Genomic DNA, 16,853 nt, shown 5'->3' on the forward strand with positions numbered 1-16,853 from the left:
GTACAGTGAAGGAATGCTTTGTTATGCGCAGAGCAATTTTACGGGAACTCTTCTGAAGGGGTTTCTCACAAATCTGCAGAAGATAATGACTAAAGAAAATTCCTGGAAGTGACAGATTCTGGAGTGCTGAGTAATTGCAGCCACTGATATGGTGCAGGGCGTAAGATGGACATAAGCAACAGCAGTGAAAGCATTTTGAATGCCCGGTCTGTGCCCCTAGAGTCAGAGGCAAGGTTAGCAACTGCAGGTTCCCACATAGGTTGGTTTCTGAGCAAACAATAAGCTGATACTGGGTTTAAAGGAGTGGCATCCTAAAATGCTGGATTACGAAGCAGACAGCAGGTTCTTCCTGTCCCTCAAAAGATGTACCCTTTCATGGTACAATACAAAATCCATTGTTCTCCTTAAACAAAAGACTCCGATAATGCTATCCCTCACATTTCAAGAAAGACTCTGTGTTTAGCATTAACTGGGGAGCCCAAACAGCTTTGGGGTTGCCTGAATATAGCCTGCAGCACCAGTGAAGAGGGAATCAGCTTCATTCCTTTATTCTTATTCTTTTGCTTCCAGTCATAAATGCACAGCAATTTATAGACTACATTGGAAATGGATTCAGTTCTTCATGAATAGTGGGTGTCACCAAATGATGACTGCATTACATGAAAGCATCTCAACGTTGTAAAGCTTTGAGCCCAGTCAACTAGTGCAGGCATTTGGAATAAAATAATTTAATCTTTAATTCTTCCCAGTCTCTTGCACATGGAAATAAATATGGTAGCTGTCCACTATCTCCTTGCTCCCTTCTTCCTCAAGCAGAAAAGAATTCCACTTTATGTAAGTGTTAGCAGTTACAACAAGATCTTGCTGCTCAGTTTAAAAATAAGTCATTCTGAACTTTTCACATGTTGGGATTTCCTATGCCATAGAAATTTTGTATTCTGGATACTAAGGAAAAGATATCTCAGCATCCTAATTCCAACCTAATATGTAGTGAGGCAAATCCTTGCATTTATCATTTTAGACCCTGCCTTTTTTGTGAATTACTTCGTTGTAGGAAATGAATGGAAACTGGTGGAGCTCATTCAGGAAGTCCCTGAAGCACCCCTTCACACCCCATCCTTGCCTGTAAGAGCAGATATGGGTAAGAGTCATCTTTCATCTGCACTAGTGGGTTACATCAGTAGTTTTACATCTTAGTGTTAAAAGTCATAGAATCAGAATTGTTTAGGTTGGAAAAGGCCTTTAAGATTGAGTCCAACCATTGACCTAACGCTGCCAAGTCCACCACTAAACCATGTCCCTAAGTGCCACATCTACAGTCTTTTAAATACCTCTGGGGATGGTGACTCAACCACTTCCCTGGGCAGCCTGTTCCAATGCTTAATAACCCTTTCAGTGAAGAAATTTTTCCTAATATCCAATCTAAACCTCCCCTGGTGCACCTTGAGACCATTTCCTCTTGTCCCATCACTTGTTACTTGGGAGAAGAGACTGACACTCACCCCTCTACAACCTCCTTTCAGGTAGTTGGGAGTCAGGGTGCACGTGCACTGATGCCAGGGTGACAGTTCTCAGGAGCCTGCAGGACTAGTGGTATGGTGAATTCCTTCATGAACATCTCCATCTGAAATATCCCAATGACCAGCATAAATTTAGAGTCACAGAGAATGCCATCACAGATTTGTCTCTACCTTCTTTGGTCTGAAGTGCAAAACTAGTTGAAAATGCAGCTGTCCATAATGTGATTACAGCTGCTGTTTCCTGCTTCCCATGGGTTTTTGATATTTTATATACAGCAACTAGGACTGCTCTGGGTATTCGTGGTATCAGCATTCCTTGTGCAACATTTCAGATGGAAAGAAATCAGCAGTAAAACTTGCAAGTATACTCCTGAAAGGAGTCAAAATCTGTCTTCCAAGTTTGTTTCCTCCAGTTTTCCTCTGGACACTTCTCTTTATTTTTGGTTTGCTTCTACCAGAATCCTGTCAAGCAAATAACAGGTAAAGCTTCAGTGACTTAGAACCTCTAGTAAGTCAGGTTTGAACAAATCATTTACCTGCAGCCGAATTACAGTTTTGTCTGGCCTTGACAATATAGCCAATCACAGGAGTACTGGGGGTGTTAGATTTCCTTTTAGATTTTCTTTTTTGTCTTCAAACAGCTCTGATTGTTGCAATGGGAAAGAAGAATCACACTTGTTTTTTGAACCTTGCTAGATCTTGCAGTTGGCCATCTCCCAGGAAAATAGCAATAAGAGAGTTGTGTCTGAATGCCTACAGGTCTTAAACCAAGTGGAAGGGAAGAGTTTTTACACCATGAAGTATTAATTGCTCTTTCTTCTGGGAAATCAACACACAATCTGTGTGTTAATTTCCCGGAAGCAAAATTAAGACTTTAAGAGTCTTCTCACATTAGTCTCCTATATTTTCATTACGGAAATGATGGATTCTTCTTTCCTCTGTCCACTGTAAGGCATTCCATTTCTCTCCAGGGTCTTCTCATTGTTTTCAATGCTGTCACTTCTGCGTTTAAGGAAGAATCAAATAAAATGGGGGGGGGTGGGGGGTGGGGTTGGCAGTTGGAAAGAGAGAAAGCCCAAAGCTGCTAAAGTGCTTTGTAGCTGGGGTTGAAATCCCTCTGTTCTTTGCATTTTGGAATGTGACGGTCTCAGAACTGCAGAGGTGCCACAATCTCCTCAGAAGGAAAATGTGCTTCAGACTCAGGTGCGGCGGGCGGAGGAAGCAAGCAGCCGATTCAATGTGAATGATAGAGCAAGCTTCAACTTTATTGAAAGAAATCACCCCTTATATAAGCACTCTACAATAATCATGCGTACTACTCACAAATCTGTTGGATACATCTAAAAGGTTACATTATAATATCCCAGCCCCTTGTGGCATTTCAGGTATGTCACAACATCCTCCTTCTTCTGGCCTGCCTTTTTTCCCAAGGTTGATTTTCATTATACTCAAGGCCGTTGTGTACCTCAGTTTCTCTCTTTGTTAACATAACAGTCCTTTGTTATCATAACTGTGCCCTGAATCTCCTTCCTTGTTAGCATAACTGTACCCTGGGTTTTTTCCTTTGTTTACCTCAGATGGCTGTAATCAGCTCCTGCACAGACCCATGGTCTTGCTCTGCAAGCCATTCTCCAACACTCAGGTTCTCTGCATACCATTACCTTTGCTTCCAAGGTGAAGATGAAAAGTACATCAATTGTCTTGTCTTTTGGTACAAAGCCACGTGAACTAAGGAGAGTAAGTGTGCCTGAGACCTTGGCCTTAGCTGCCCAATGACCACTGTGAAGCACCTGCACAGGGAGAAGGAAAAACTGGCAGCTGTACTACTAAGACCAAAGCTGCACATAAGCCAATGTCCTGTCTGATAGCAGCACATGGGAACCAACCAGAGGAAGACAGCAAGCAGTCTTTCTTCCATTGAGTCTTGCCTTCTGGGTGTAATGGGCTCAGACCTCCTTAAGCAGAGAAGGTGTCTTCCTACCTGATGGTCCTTGGAATTTTCATCCCTGAAGATGAAGGTTTTAAAGATTAGGTTTCAGGCAGGTTCGAAGTGCCCCATGCCAGTCATTATAACTCATTTCCTATGGCTGGAACCTGCCCCTGATTGCCTTGAGCACCACACAACATGCTGAGCACACACAGAGGCCTATCGTTGTCTTTATGTAAGTGCTTTTCTTTCCATTCATCATTGAAGTCATGTTTTGTTCTCTTTGAGCCCAGCTCTGCATTGAGATCTGCAAATATCTCAGCAGTTTTGACCTCCACAATTGCCGTGAATCTGCTTTAGGCAGTCAGTGGTGCATCAGCTGCAGTAGAGGAGTGACATTTTGCTGGTACCCATAGAGACAGATGTTTTCCAGTCCCTCCGTGAAGACTGGGTCCTTGTCTACCGACACACAAATCGGAAAAGGGTGGGATAGGATGTGTGCTGCCAGAGAACTGAAGATTTATCTTATGTATTCTGAGCTCAGCAGGAGTCCACTGTCATCACCATCAAGAGAAAAGGAGTTGAGCCAATGCTAAAGGCTTAGGCAGAGCTGAGGCAGGGCATATTCACAAATTGCTACATCATCTCCTTTTCTGAAGAGGGATGATGTTCTTGTTGCTTAGCATCAATAGTTCACAAACAGTCGAGGGCTTTGAAGCAGGATGAAAGTCTTGGGAGGAATCAAAGACATCAACAGAATGGCATTTGGTGTAACTTTAAACAGTGAGGCTTAGGTTCCACCAGCCTGCTTGGGCTCAGGAAAATCAGGTCCTGGTTGCTCCCCTATAGTTGCCACATAACCAAAAAAAGCTGTTTTCCTTCCCTTCCTCAGGTTCCTCATCTGTTGAGACTGGCCCTAATAAGTCAATTTATTGGCTCTTTCAGACCAAGAATCATGGTATTTTCCTACAGTAATCTCTTAGAGTGGTATTTTTAAGGAAGCCTGAACTACTTCAATGCTACTTCTGCTGCAGTGAGTCAGCACCTCTATGGTAGACATGTTGGCAGTTAGACAAATTAGAATTTGATTGCAGTTGTCAGAGAGCAGTTAGGCCAGTGCTGGGAGGGTTTGGAAATCCAACCCATGCTGTCATTAAGAAAAGGTGAAAGGGAAAAAAATAAATAAAGAAAACAAGCAATCCAGCTACATGTCTGTTCCCCTACATGGAGTTCATAACAAAGGTATCAGCAAAACCAGTCAACTTAATTGATTATGCATATATCACCAGCAGGAATAGGATTAGTGCAATAAATTTAATACTGGATCTTCACCACTTCCTCTCTTCTCTTTCCTGTTCAGAGTCCCTGTCATACATAAGCACTCCTGTTAGCAGAGCTGTCTTCAGGCTACAGTTTCTGACCATTGTAGGGCCCCTGGAAGACAGCGGGAGGTACATCTGCCACCACTTGCCAGTAGGAGAGGAGAGAGCATGAAGTTTTGTTAGCTGAATCAGACCTCCTCTCTAAATCTTCCCTCTCCACAGGGTTCTAATCTGATTACTGAGATCAGTAGTCACCTCTCTGTCCCTGCCTAGGTCAGAATAATCTGCCCTGGCTCAGGAGAAGCTCTGACTCTATGAGCAGGACTCCTGCTGTGGCAGTAGTGGATCCCCACTGAGACACCTCTGCTGCAGTCTCCACACGTGAGCCTGAGGAAATAGAAATAGGTCCCTGGATGCTCCAGTGAAGACAGAGTCCTGTGAAAGCTTCTCTCCAGCCCTGAGCAGCACAGGGAGTCCATATCCAGAGTTTAGGATTTAAAACGAACAAAAGCAATGGTTGAAAGAGTAATAAATATTTAAAGGGACATGTGTAGAAGAACCTGGAGGCAAGTCTCAGTCCTGCTGGCATTTAAGGTTATGCCAGCTTCTTTCATAGCTCCAGCTTAGAAAATGTTCAAGTCCACAGGTGCTAGAAATCAGTTCTGACAAGGTGTCACACCTTGGTCAGTCATAAAAGACCAGAGAGGCCCTGGACAGGGGCAAAGAACAAGAAACATGGTCTAGCAGAAATAGAAGTCTACTTTTCTAATGCTCAGATAAGCCCTGGTCCCTCCAGAAGCTCTGACATGTCAGCGTAGCTGAAGTGCAGCTTTTGGGCAATGCAGTGGATGTACATATTCCCTCACTTACTGCTTCCCACAGGAACCATTGTTGTGCTCCAGACAGATACTGGAAAAAAATGTCTCTTTAAACAAAGCTGATGTGAAACTGCGATACAGTTTCTCTGCACTAGGCTAAGATCTCTAGACCTTTCAGGCTGTTGAACTGCTAGCAGTTTGCACTGTAGTCTAGTTGAACCTCTCAGAAAGACATTTCTGATTTTTGATGCACATGTCACAGAATCATCTAGGTTGGAAAAGACCTTGAAGATCATCCAGTCCAACCATTAACCTAACACTGACAGTTCCCAACCACACCATATCCCTCAGCGCTGTGTCAGCCCAACTCTTAAACACCTCCAGGGATGAGGACTCCACCACTGCCCTGGGCAGCCCATTCCAACGCCTGACAACCCCATCTGTAAAGAAATGCTTCCTAATATCCAGTCTGAACCTTCCCTGGTGCAACCTGAGGCCATTCCCTCTTGTCCTATCACTTGTTCCTTGGTTAAAGAGACTCATCCCCAGCTCTCTGCACCCTCCTTTCAGGGAGCTGTAGAGGGCGATGAGGTCTCCCCTCAGCCTCCTCTTCTCCAGACTAAACACCCCCAGTTCCCTCAGCCGCTCCCTGTACGACCTGTGCTCCAGACCCTGCACCAGCTCCGTTGCCCTTCTCTGGACACGCTCGACTCATTCAATGTCCTTTTTGTAGTGAGGGGCCCAAAACTGAACACAGGAATCGAGGTGCGGCCTCACCAGTGCCGAGTACAGGGGTCAGATCCCTTCCCTGTCCCTGCTGGCCACGCTGTTGCTGACACAAGCCAGGATGCCATTGGCGCCTTCTTGGCCCCCTGGGCACACTGCTGGGTCCTGTTCAGCCAGCTGTCAATCAACACCCCCAGGTCCCTCTCTGACTGGCAGCTCTCCAGCCACTCCTCCCCAAGCCTGTAGCGCTGCTGGGGGTTGTTGTGGCCCAAGGGCAGCCCCCGGCATTTGCCCTCAGTGAAACTCCTCCAGTTGGCCTCAGCCCATGGCTCCAGCCTGTCCAGGTCTCTCTGCAGAGCCTCCCTACCCTCGAGCAGATCAACACTCCCACCCAACTTGGGGTCATCTGCAAACTGACTGAGGGTGCACTCGATCCCCTCGTCTAGATCATCAATAAAGATGTTAAACAGGAGTGGCCCCAAAACTGAGCCCTGGGGGACACCACTCGTGACCGGCCGCCAACTGGATTTAACTCCATTCACCACAACTCTTTGGGCCCGGCCATCCATCCAGTTTTTTACCCAGCAAAGCGTGTGCCCATCCAAGCCACGAGCAGCCAGTTTCTCCAGGAGAATGCCATGGGAAACAGTGTCAAAGGCCTTACTAAAGTCAAGGTGAACAACATCCACAGCCTTTCCCTCTTCCAGTAAGCAGGTTGCCCTGGAAGGAGATCAGGTTTGTCAAGCAGGACCTGCCTTTCATAAACCCGCTGACTGGGCCTGATCATCTGGTTGTCCCACTTGTGTTGTATAACAGTAATCAGGATGAGCTGCTCCATCAGTTTCCTGGGCAGTGACATCAAGCTGACAGGCCTGTAATTTCCTGGATCATCCTTATGACCCTTCTTGTATATGGGCATCACACTGGCCAATTTCCAATCTGTCAGATCCTCCCCGGTCAGCCAGGACTGCTGGTAAATGATGGAAAGCAGCTTGCTGAGCACCCCAGCCAGCTCCTTCAGCACCCTTGGATGTGTCCCATCTGGTCCCATGGACTTGTGTGTGTCTGTGTGATGTAGTAGGTCACTGACAGTCACCTGGATTGGGGGGGGGGCGTTCTCCTAGTCTCTGTCTTCTGGTTGAGGAGGCTGGATTCCCTCAGTACAACTGGTCTTGTTATTAAAGACTGAGGCAAAGAAGGCATTAAGCACCTCAGCTGTTCCGTCATCACTTGTTACCATGTTTCCTCCCATGTCTAGCTGGGGATGGAGGCTCTCCTTGGTCTTTCTTTTGCTGCTCACATTATATATCTGGCTGAAGCCAGATTAATTTCTAGCTGGGCTTTAGACCTCCTGATGTCTGATCACATGTGTGAACATTAATCCTGAAACAAAGGCTTCCTTCTAAAATATGATGCATCTATTGTTCTCTGAAGTAGAGAACACCATTTTTAGCCCAAGGAACAAAATGACACAGTGCTTTATTTAGTTTAATGGATTACTTTTTACATGTGCATTGTGTTAGTTGATGCCCCGAGTCCTCCAGCAGCCTCCAAATGCTGTGCTTAGTCTACAGCTGCCTTTTCTCTGCAGTCTTCTCTTCTTTTAACAGGGGAGTGGGAGGCCTCGGACTTCGTGATACTCACTGCCAGGTGATGCATCTATGAGGCAGCTGTAACATGAACGTGCTGTGGCTGTGATGCAGAACTGATGCAGATGTGCAAGCAGGGTTGCACATCAAGAGCTCTCTACCCCAGGATTTACTGCCCCTACTGAGCAATGTAACTAGACTAACATATCATCCACTGAGATGTTGTGGAGTTGCTTTGACATGTACAGTTTTACACCTGACTTTGCTGCCCAAGTTTTCTGCAGAAAATGCAAAGACTTTTATACGGAAGACTTAATATTCACCCTGTCAGCTACAGTGACCATTTAGTGAGTTCATTCATTCATTTAGTGACTGATTATCTTTGCCAGATATTTAATACCAGGGCCACACTAATCTTACACGAATAGCAATACAGGGACTTAAAAATACACAACAGAACAGCTCAGGAAGACTGCCTTTAAACTAAAACAGTAAATGAGAGCTTGCAGGGCATTCAGTGCTGTCTTGGCATGAAAGAAGGGGTCCCACGTTCTTCACAGCTTCTGACAACACCCTGCCAGTCATTTGCCACCTTCTTTTCCTGCAGAGTGGGAGCAAGACAGCCAGCAAAAGAGAAATAAAGGGACATTACTAAAGCTAATTCTGTAGTCTAATAAAGTCTAGTTCTAATTCTAATCACCGAACTTTTCTGTAACAAGATGGTACACATGCATGTGACACATTATTGCTCATTTGTCTGTTTTTCTATTAGCTTAATGCACACCGGTTCCTGCAAGGGGTATCCTTCTGAATGGGCTAGCATGATGGAGAACCACAAGGAACAGAGTGGACATTAGGGCCTACCATTGTGTTATTGCAAGTACTAAAGTAAAAATCATCTCTTGACCAGGTTCAAATTAAAGTTACATATTATTTAACAAGACCAAACTAATTAATAGGCTTTGCTAAAATGCCTACAGCTATTAGCCATCTGAAGTGGAGCCTGGCAATCTCTTTAGTGATACTGAATTGCAGGGCTTCTTTTGTTAGTTGGGGACAGCTCCTGCAGATTAATGACAAAATGGGAAAGCTGATAACCCTTTTACCTGGGGCCATTAACTCCAGCAGCTCTTGGCCATCTCTTGCTGGAATTACTGTGTAAAAAACTTCATTTTAAACATTAAAAGCCTATCTTCTTTCTTATACAGAAACGTGCAAAAGCACAAATTCCCTTCTGAATTTCAAAGCTTCTCATTTGCACGTGCTCCCATTACCCACTAGATACTATGCAGAGCACCACATTGGTCCAGAGATTTCCCTGACTTCTCCTGATTGTATCTGAACTAGTGACTTACACCATGTATCAGCTCTGTGGGCGACTGCATGGTACTGCTTCAACAGGGATGCTAATAGGATGCTGTTGTCCTCTCCCTGCAGAACACCATGGCGGATGCTCCCCAGGGCTTGCAGTGCACGTCTCCCGGCGCCATGGCATCCCCTCCTCCGGCCCGCCTCACACACGGCTGCAGGAGAGAAGAGCCCCAGCGGTGGCTGATGAGTCTCAGCACCTCCTTTGCCCGCAAAGCCACGATGATAGTGTATGTGGGGAGACAGAAGCAGGCTGCACAGGCTCATTAGCTCCTCCGGGGATTTGAGTGTATCCGAGCTCAGGGTTTTGGCCTTGGTTTTGCTTTTTTCCCAGAGCTCCAAGGCTGCTGCCTTCCCCCACCCTCCCAGAATGGAAGGATGTCCATCCATGGGCAGAGCCCTGGAGAGCGGGCCGGGGAGGCCGGCACTGAAAAGAGCACCGCCAGGTCAGATGCTGGCCTCGAAGTCTCCAGAGCTCAGTTTTCCCCACGTAAACGTCTCTCCAGGTGCATCTGCTGGTGCCAGGCAGTCAGGTCCCGCCCGTGTCTTTTGGAGGCCCCTTCCCGTGGGTAACCTCAAGGCCTGGAGGCACCTGGGGCAGAGAGCCCCCCATGAGAGGAAGGAGGACTTGCCTTTCTCAGGGGAAGCAGCAGCTCACCGTGGCTCTCGGTCGCTGCTGCATGGGAGGGGACAGCGATGATGGAGCCGGCCATCGGTGGCTGCCCGCTTCCCCGCTCCCCCAGGCCCCGGCCTCCATCGCACACCGGCCGTGCGCCGAGCAGCGGGGAGCGGGAGAAAGGGCGGCGGCACCCGGAGCCGAGAGCCCAGGGCCCGCCGGTGCGGCCCGTCACCGCGGGCCCGCGGCCTCCTGGGGCTCGAGCAGCACCTGGCACGGGCCGCGGGGACACCAGGCCCTGGCACGGGCCGAGCGCTCTGGCCGGGGCACCGGGGTGGCCCTCGGGAGGGCGGCCCGGCCCCGGCCCCGGTCCCTGCCGCATCCCGCCGGGCCGCGGCCTCGGGGGTCAGCGGCGAGTCCCTCCCGGGGCGCGGCCGGGGCTCGGGGCACACGCGGTGCCCGGGGGACGCGGCGGTGCCGGGCGGGGGGACCCCGCGGAGCCCCCGGCGGCAGCGGGGGGCGGGGCGGGCGCGGCTGCCCCCTGGCGGGCGGCGGCACGGCTGCGGACGCGCGAGCCCCGCCTGAGGAGCGCGGCCGGCGGCCATTTTGTTGGCGGTGCCGAGGCGGCGCGGCCGGCGGGGCGCCGGCCCGCGGGGGTCTGGCGGGGAAAAGGCTCCGCCTGCTCCCCTGGGCCGCGCGGGTGGCTCACGGCAGGCGGGGGCGCCGAGGGGGCAGAGGCGCCCTCGGACGCCGAGCGATGGGTTCTGATGTCACCGAGGGATGGACGGCGACATTCCCAGGCGATGGGTGGTGACCGCGCGTCCCTCGCTGCTCGTACCCGGACACCAAGTCTCACCCCGCCGGCTCGTGCCCGCGCTCCAGCTGCGCGAGTGTGCGAGGTTGGAGTGCGGAGCGAGGCTTTTGCTGGTGCGGGGGAAGATCTTCACTGCAACTCTCAGTGCCCGACCCCAGAGCCATTGAGGGATTTTCCCCGGCACTGCCTGGATCAAGCAGCTGTGACACCCAAGAGGCGCGCTCGCAGCAGCAGAGGTGAGCTGTGCAGGGAACTGTCACCCGGGGGAGCTGGGAGGGTTTCCTTCTTTAGGGGCCTGGACATTTTTCCACCCCTCCCTAGAGCAGCAAATGACTGTGGCCTTTTTTCCTTTTCTATTGTGACTAGTGTGCAGCGGCAGTGAGCAGGAGCAGCTCGACATCCCCAGCTCCCCCCAGCCCACCGCAGCATGTGGAGAGCATGGCCGCGGAGCTGGAGAACTGCTCTCCAGTATGCCTGGACAGCTGGGAGAAGCGCAGCTACGTTCTGCCATGCCTCCACCAATTCTCCTGCCCGTGCATCGTGCGGTGGGCTGAGAGCAAGCCTGAATGCCCCCTCTGCAAGAGGAAGGTGAGATCCATCTTGCACTCAGTGTGGGCAGACAGCAGCTTTGAGGAGTATGTCATCACACCACCTGCAGCACCGTCACTTACCATCCGCCTGACAGGAGGAGCTTGCGGACACCCAGCCGCGCCCAGCTCCCGTGGCTCCGTTGGGCAGCTTCTGTGCCTACATCTGGGCATCCGTCTTCTGCCACTGGCCCGCAGTCCTCCGTCCCTCGCTGCCCTGGCTGCATGAGGTGCTGGGGCAGCTCTTCGAGGATGCCCAGGAAGCAGCAGCAGTGCAGAGCCTCGTCTTATCTAGCCTGCACTACTTTGGCCCGGATAAGGAGGCTCTGATCCAGCTGCTGTGGGACACCCTAGGCAGGCACACGAGGAGCTTTGTCCACCAGCTTGTGCACACCGTCTTGTGCCGGCGCAGCGGGGAGCCTGGACATCGGATGGACCTCGGGGACGCCCATGCTGCGGGGGGGTGGGAGGGCAGCCCCAAGGCTGCTCCCCTCCCTGCTGACTCCCAAGGGGGATGGGTCTCCTGCAGCCAGCCCCTTCAGGGGGGCCCAGCAGCCCCCCAGTGTCCCCATTCCCACCTATGGGGAGCAAAAACAGCTGCATGAGGACCCAGAGGAGGCTGTGCCTGGGCCCTCCACTCCCCATTGGGGCAGCCAGTGGTCCGGGGGGCCCCCAGTGAGCCCCAAAGAGGAGAGCCGGCAGCCCTGGAGCTTCCCAGCCCGGCAAGAAGCCCACCTGCCACCACCAGTGACCCTGGGAGCATCCCTCAGGGGCCCTGGTTTGGCCAGGCCGGCTGCTGGGACTCAGGATGTTCCCCAAGGGATCCCAGCCCCTTAACTCTAGTTACTGTACAATGAAAGAAATAAAGGCATAAAAACTGCAGAAAAAGTCTCAGTATTACCAACAGTGCAGGTGGTGTTGCTTTCCAAATGTGCGGGTGGGTTTTCTGGGAAGAAATCCAGAGTCTAGTCTTGTGTTTGGTTTCCAGAACCGAAGCCTGCAGCCATGAATGACATTGCGGGGGTGGGGGGCGGGGGCAGGTGTCTTGATCTGGCCTGTTACAGTCCAGAGCTGTCATGGAGACCAGCAGGCTCTGAGTAGTAGTCTAGGTCTGATTATTAATACAAGAAAATAAAAGGTTGAAGACAACAGAAAAAAAAGTCTTCACCTTTACTGACAATATGAACAACCCCAGCTCTCTCAGCCTCTCATAGGGAAAGTGCTCCAGCCCCCTGATCATTTTTGTGGCCTCCTCTGGACCCGCTCTAACAGGTCCATGTCTTTCCAGAGCTGAGGACTCCAGAGCTGGACACAGCACTGAGGTGGGGTCTCACAAGAGTGGAGTAGAGGGGGAGAATCCCCTCCCTCGACCTGCTGGCCACACTTCTCTTGATGCAGCCGAGTGTACAGTTGGCTTTCTGGGGCTGCTAGTGCACATTGCTGGCTCATGTCCAGCTTTTCATCCACCTTCCTCCTGGGGCTGCTCTTAATCCCTTCATCCCTCAACTGATATTGATTCTAGGGGAGCCCCAACCCACATGCAGAACCTTGCACTTGGCCTTGGTGAACCTCATGAGGTTCACATGGGCCCATTTCTCAAGCTTGTCCAGGTCTTTCTGGATGGCACATCCCTTCCCTTGGGCATGTCAAATGCACCACGCAGCTTGGTGGTATCTGCAAACCTGCTGAGGGTGCCTTGATCCCACTGTCTGTGTCACTGATGAAGATATTAAACAATACTCATCCCAGGACAGACCCCTGCGGGACACCACTCATCACAGATCTCCATCTGGACATTGAGCCATTGACCACTACACTCTGGACGCAGCCATCCAGTTAATTCCTTATCCACTGAACAGTCCATCCATCAAGTCCATCTCTCCCCCATTTAGAGAGAAGGATGTCGTGGGGGACCATGACAAAGGCCTTACAGAAGTCCAGATAGACGACATCTGTAGCTCTTCCATGGTCCACTGATGTAGTCACACCATCAGAGAAGGCTACAAGGTTGGTTGGGCAGGACTTTTCCTTGGTGAAGCCATGCTGGCTGTCTCAGATCACCTCTGTGTGCTCATGTGCCTTAGCGTAGCTTCTCTGAGGATCTGTTCCATGATCTTCTATGGCTGACAGGGTTCTCCTGTCTACCCTTTGTAAAAATGGGTGCAATGTGTCCCATTTTCCAGTCACCAGGGACTTCACCTGACTGCCATGACTTTTCAAATATGATGGAGAGTGGCTTGGCAACTACATCAGCCAATTCCCTCAGGATTCTGGGATGCATCTTGTCAAGTCCCCTAAACTTCTGTGTGTTCAGGTTCCACAGGCAGTCTCAGACAACTTCTCTTACTGTGGGAGGGACTTTGCTCCCCCAGTCCCTGCATTGAGGCCCATCCACTCGAGAAGTGTGGGAAGAGAGATTGCCTGTGAAGACTGAGGCAAAATGTCATTGAGTATCTCAGCCTTCTCCTCATCCATTGTTACCAGTTTGTCAGTTGTGTTCACTGATGGGGTGTATGTACACTTTCTTTGCCCTTCTTTTTCTGGCTGACATACCTACAGAGGCCCTTCCTATTGTTCTTCGCATCCCTTGCCAAGTTCAGCTCCATCTGCGCCTTGGCCTTCCTGACCCCATCGCTACACAACCAGCAATGTCCCCATGCTCTTCCCAGGATACCTGTCCCAGTTTCCACTGCCTGTGCATTTCCTTCTTGCCCTTTGGTTTGACCATGAGGTCTTGACTCATCCATGCCAGTCTCTTGCCTTCCTTTCCTGATTTCTTACTCATGGGGATGGAGAGCTCTTGTGCTCTATGGAAAGTGCCCCTGAAGATCTGCCAGCCCTGTTTCACTCCCTTGTCCTTGAGGGCAGTTTCTCAGGGGGTCCTATTGACTAATGCCTTTGTGAGAGACTGAAATGCCAAATGATTGTCTCAAAGCTTGTTTGTGTGTGTGCTTTGCGTCACGGGCTGGTGTCAGTAATGCCTCGAACATCCATCAAGGACCAGCTGTGGCCTTTGTAATTAGTCTAAGGAATGTCACCCAAGGAAGCAGGAGTGTACCGAAGGATACACCCTCCCATTCTGTTGCAGTTGCATTGACAAACTCCTTAGATAAGCCTCAAAGAGGGGAAATGTGGACTGGGTGAAACCAAGTGTTTCTTACCAAGCACAAGGACCACAGATCACCAGCTCCATTGTATAAGCCCAATACTTAGTGACTCTATTGTGTATGCCAGATGCTATGCATGCCTTGCAAATGACTTTGCGACTTCACCAGTGAGGAGGTGATAAGAACTGATAAGAGGTGATCATTTTTGCCCCAGAATCTGGATGATTTCTCAGGAAGCATGAAGTCAGCAGACCTGTGGGAACTGAGGCAAAACCAAAGGTGGGCAGGGCAAGCATGACCACTGACTCAGTTGCTCATGGAAATAAGTTCATCAGAGTTTGGAATGATGAGTAGGATGGATGGATGTTCAGTGGCTGGAGATGAACACATAGTTATGTGGAATCTTTGCTAATTTTGCATCTTACAAAAGTCTGATAGATGGGGTGCTCTGGCCTTTGTTATGCAGGAGACCAGGCAGGAGCTTGGCAGAAGTTCCTCCCAGCTTCAGCATTTATAAATCTGTAAATATATCCAAATTCCAAAGAAAATTGGGCAGAAATGCTACAAAAGTAGCATAGCTCCCATTTTCTCAGTATGAAATTTTAGGAGGCAAGTCAGGACATGTATTTTAGTGGCTTGCATAAGACTGTAGAAGTCAGGCTCTTTGGTGGACTCATTTTACCTCCGGCATAGTTCTGCTTATTAGCTTAAGGCTTGCCACTTGGTCACTGTTCCTCCAGTCCCCCAGCTGGGACTGTTACCGAAAATTCAGAATAAAGAACTTATCAAAACCAATGTGATGTAGATAAGCAGACACTTCTTTATTAACGGTCAGGTGCGCAGGAGAGTCGTCTCACCAACAACACACAGCAAGCACCAAAATCATACATCTTATATAGAACTTACTCATGCATATTCATTAAGTAATCGTACATAAACATACTGTTTACTATAAATCATTAACATATTCTCCTCCTATTTCTGATTCTGTGCAGTAAAGGTTAGAAAATTCTGGAAATGGATCTGGGGTGTAATTTGGGTAGGTGGTCCATGAGTGGAGTTGCGGTCTCCCCATGCCGGAATTAGGTTTTGCTTAAGTTCACTGTTTCCTAGCAGGTACCTACAAGCTGTTACAGTCGGCTTTCCTCAGTTCCCATTAATTCTGGGTCCTGACATCTCTATGCATTCTTCTAGGTTATACAATACTCCTGTAAGTAAACACTATACCTACTTCAAACAAATTATCTTAAATCTTAGACCTATTGTCTCAGTTTCTATATGTTGCTACTCGATGATTTTGACCAAATCTTTGGCCTTGGTGCAGAGCTGTACAGAGGAGTTCATAGTAGCATTCGGTTGTTGGTGCAAAGTGCAATAAATGTGAACATATAATTTCTACTAAAATATCTTTCTTAATTCTATATTCATATTAGAATCAAACACAATTAATTCTAATTAATGACAGAATCAGTAACAGTACTACAGCTGAAACGGACCTCTTTGGGCTGGTGGAAGCTTTAATGTCTGCAAAATGACTGTAGACTAACAGTTTGATTTGGAGTGTTCCATGAAATGGTTTGTGAGCTGTTGTTTATTTTTTTAATTTTTACAGATATGTTGCTTTTAATATTTTTAACCTTTATTTCAACTTTTTTATATATATTTTTTTACCAGACCTTTCAGTTAGAAGGCTATGGACACAGTGACTCTGATCTAAACTTATGTATGAAATTTCAGGCCAGATTCTAAATCATACAAAAGGAAGAAACAACCTTGGAAAAACGAGTAAAGTAATAGAACGTGGGTAATGGGCTGAACCTGTGGAGCAAGACTTACAGTTTACAAGTCATCTGGGGAGTGAGGTGAGCAGGGGAGAAGAGGGGACCGTGAAAGGCATTTGGAACAATGTACTCATAAAAATTCAGCCTTTAAACTACAAAATACTGCAATCTGGTCGTCTGTGACAAGGGGTGGTAGCAGACAGAAAACTTACAGTACAAGATTTTGCTTCAATTTTATTCCCAGTGAGATAGGTGGGACTTTTTATTGTTGAAACAATAAAAGTGTTGGGTTTAGCATTTCATGGCAGATAATGAAGGCTTGTGTCCTCTTCTGAAGTGGACATGATGTTCATAAATGAGTCAACAGGATAAGATACAAAAATATCCATTCCATGCTTTAGTAGTAAACTGAGACGAATTATTTACTTAAATTGTAGGCTAAAATAGATTTTAAAGAAGCCCAAACTGCAGTAACAGCTAGAAAAAAACCCTAATTCTCTAAGAATTTAAGGAATTAATGATAAATAATAAAGTTTTAGGATTCTTTTAGGGTTTTTTTCCAAATCAAATAGCAAGATACGATCTTTGCATTGAGAAGTCATCTCTTTGAGAGTGTGAACTGTGTATTTCAGGCTTTTATTGAAACGAAGGAAAATTCATAAATGTTAATGATTGTTT

This window comes from Athene noctua, chromosome Z (assembly GCF_965140245.1).
Source record: "Athene noctua chromosome Z, bAthNoc1.hap1.1, whole genome shotgun sequence".
NCBI classification, from domain to species: Eukaryota; Metazoa; Chordata; class Aves; order Strigiformes; family Strigidae; genus Athene; species Athene noctua.